We start from the raw sequence: 3,314 nt of genomic DNA, 5'->3' as shown, positions 1-3,314 counted from the left end.
TTCCCAAGAAAGGTGATCCAACTGAATGTGGAAATTATAGAACAATATCATTAATATGACATGCAAGTCAAATTTTGCTGAAGATCATTCCAAAATGGCTGCAGCAGTATATTGACAGGGAACTGCAAGAAATTCAGGCCGGATTCAGAAGAGGATGTGGAACCAGGGATATCATTGCTGATGTCAGATGGATCCCGGCTGAAAGCAGAGAATACCAGAAGGATGTTTACCTGTGTTTTATTGACTATGCAAAGGCATTTGACTGTGTGGATCATAACAAATTATGGATAACATTGCGAAGGACGGGAATTCTAGAACACTTAATTGTGCTCATGAGGAACCTTTACATAAATGAAGAGGCAGTTGTTCGGACAGAACAAGGGGATACTGATTGGCTTAAAGTCAGGAAAGGTGTGCGTCAGGGTTGTATCCTTTCACCATACCTATTCAATCTGTATGCTGAGCAAATAATACGAGAAGCTGGACTATATGAAGAAGAACGGGCCATCAGGATTGGAGGAAGACTCATTAACATGTTGTGTGATGCAGATGACACAACCTTGCTTGCTGAAAGTGAAGAGGACTTGAAGCACTTACTTATGAAGATCAAAGACCACAGCCTTCAGTATGGATTGCACCTCAACATACAACAAAAATCCTCACAACTGGACCAATGAGCAACATCACGATAAACGGAAAAAAGATTGAAGTTGTCAAGGGTTTCATTTTACTTGGATCCACAATCAACAGCCATGGAACCAGCAGTCAAGAAATCAAGACTCATTGCATTGGGTAAATCTGCTGCAAAGGATCTCTTTAAAGTGTTGAAGAGCAAAGATGTCACCTTGAAGACTAAGGTGCACCTGACCCAAGCCGTGGTATTTTCAATCGCATTATATGCATGTGAAAGCTGGACAATGAATAAGGAAGACAGAAGAAGAATTGATGCCTTTGAATTGTGGTGTTGGCGAAGAATATTGAATATACCACGGACTGACAAAAGAACAAATCTTTCTTGGAAGAAGTACAACCAGAATGCTCTTTAGAAGCAAGAAATGGCAAGACTGCATCTTACATGCTTTGGACATGTTGTCAGGAAAGATCAGTCCCTGGAGAAGGACATCATGCTTGGCAAAGTACAGGGTCAGCGGAAAAGAGGAAGACACTCAAAGAGTTAGATTGACACAGTGGCTGCAACAATGATCTGAAGCGTAACAACGATTGTAAGGATGGCTCAGGACCGGGCAGTGTTTCATTCTGTTGTGCATTGGGTCGCTATGAGTCGGAACTGACTCGATGGCACCTAACAACAACAACGAAAACAATCTTTATGGAAGCAGACTGCTACATCTTTCTTCTGAGGGGTAGCTGGTGGGTTCAAACCATGAGCCTTTTGTTTAGCAGCCGAGCACTTAACCACTGCACCACCAGGCTCCTTTCAGCATAACATATATGAGATATGTATTTTTTTTCCAGTTTTCGTAAAGGTCTCTTTGATTACTGTGGGTAGCACATTTATCAGTTAAATACATCTAAATAACGTATAGGTGGCTGCATGACTGTAGCATTGGTAACTGGATAGATAACCAATTCAACTAGAAAGCAGCTAACAAGTAACTGTCTAAATATTTAAAATACAGCTCTTGTTTAGATCATCCTTTGTTTTGATCACATTCTTGGGGGAGAAAAAGCCTGCTGGTCACAATGGAAATAATAAACACTAAGGCCAAATCTTCTAAAATAGCTTCACAGAGGTTTCTTCAGCCGGATTAAGCCTCCAACTCCAGAGCAAGCCCAAGTTTGTGGCCCCCAGCATTAATGCTCTTCCTGTCTACCACAGCAGGCAGTGTAAGCTTCACACCAGGCCTCAGGGTCTGAGCGTGGCCTTCTCCAATTAAACTAGGGTTGTTGACTTTTGCAGAAATGAAAGCAGCGGGCTCCAACTGGTAATGCCAAAACGAGAGCAGTTGGTACCTGATGTCCAAGCAAGGTTTACTGAAATGTCAAGATCTTCACATACTTCCTAATAAATTATTCCTCCAAATTCTGTCTCATCCTTGACATTAGTGTGTATCTGGAAGTCCCCTATCCTGCAGCCCACTGCAAAATTATTCCTTGTCAGCTTTGATTTGGCACTGTCAAAGGTCATCTGGTAACCAGCAAGCCAGCCCTTATAGCCAAAGACAGCTGAACCATGGATTGCAGGTCCAGCAAAAGAAAAGATCTGCATAAGGTTATAAAGAAAGGTCAAAGAATATACATCAAAACATGGTTATCTTCAAGTAATGGGATTATATTTACCTGTATTTTTAATTGTTAAAAACTGGATGTTGCATCTTTGTAATGCAGAAAAATTTTTTAATGTATATTCGTATACTTTAGTAATTTCCAACCTTAAGAGGGTAAGCTTATATTATAAAACATAATTGTTTCATCTGTAATTCAGTTAACCTCCACAATCAGTCACTCCAAGGTTGCCTTCCGTTTCTGAAATGTGGAAAATGGTCATATCTGGGAGATGCTGTCTGTCTTTTCTGCTTATCTTATTACCTGTTGCTGGTTTATCATATCCCTGGAAAATCATCTACTATAATTGAATCATTTTCTTTCTAATTTTATATCAGAACTCTTAAAATAGATTTGTTTCTCTAATTACTGTTCACCTGGATATAAACATACTAAAATGATTGCCTTTTGCTATTGTGAATTTCAACATCTTTTTATTGCTTTTCTTAATTTGTTCGGGATCATATGCTGACTATAAATTTCATTTTAAAGAATAATTGGAAGCACGAACAAGACTAAAATAATTAGTAATGTTGCCACTCTACATAATATCTCTCTTGTAGCAAACTCTTTCTGAAAGCATTTAGGACATTTATTGAATTGTATTCATTGAAATGAAGAATGTTTAACAGTCTCATTTGGCAAAGGCAAAGCCTTTATGTGTTGGCCTGGGTTCTCAGAACAAGAACCTTAAAAATGATATTTGCTAGTCATATCTGAAAAATGAGATTCTTCATCAGATTCCAAGGAGTAAATTTGCAATGATGGTCACTGTGGTCCTAATGCATAGAAATGCATTGAAAATGTGTACTAAGTGCACATTTTTACATGCAAACTTAAAAAAAAAAAAAAAATCCCCTGGGTCAGTTTAGCTGAAACAAAGATGAATAGGGGCCTTTGCAATCTATTCAACCCTGGATGCACACATATATCTCCAATTAACTGAAACAGGAATTCCCAGCATGCTTTGAGTGAAGAGGATATTCTTCAATCATGTCATTGTATTTTGGGGGGTATTTTTAACTACC

General features: G+C 38.7%; 1 pseudogene; it reads right to left on the bottom strand.

Annotated features, from left to right (window-relative positions):
* Positions 1–1,769: 1,769 nt before the first annotated feature.
* Positions 1,770–2,230, bottom strand: LOC126057335 (voltage-dependent anion-selective channel protein 2-like; annotated as a pseudogene).
* Between the last annotated feature and the right edge of the window lie 1,084 nt (positions 2,231–3,314).

The sequence above is a fragment of the Elephas maximus genome, chromosome 13 (genome assembly GCF_024166365.1).
Source record: "Elephas maximus indicus isolate mEleMax1 chromosome 13, mEleMax1 primary haplotype, whole genome shotgun sequence".
In the NCBI taxonomy this organism is placed as follows: Eukaryota; Metazoa; Chordata; class Mammalia; order Proboscidea; family Elephantidae; genus Elephas; species Elephas maximus.
The sequence above is the reverse complement of the archived record's forward strand: the minus strand, read 5'-3'. Positions and strand labels throughout refer to the sequence as shown.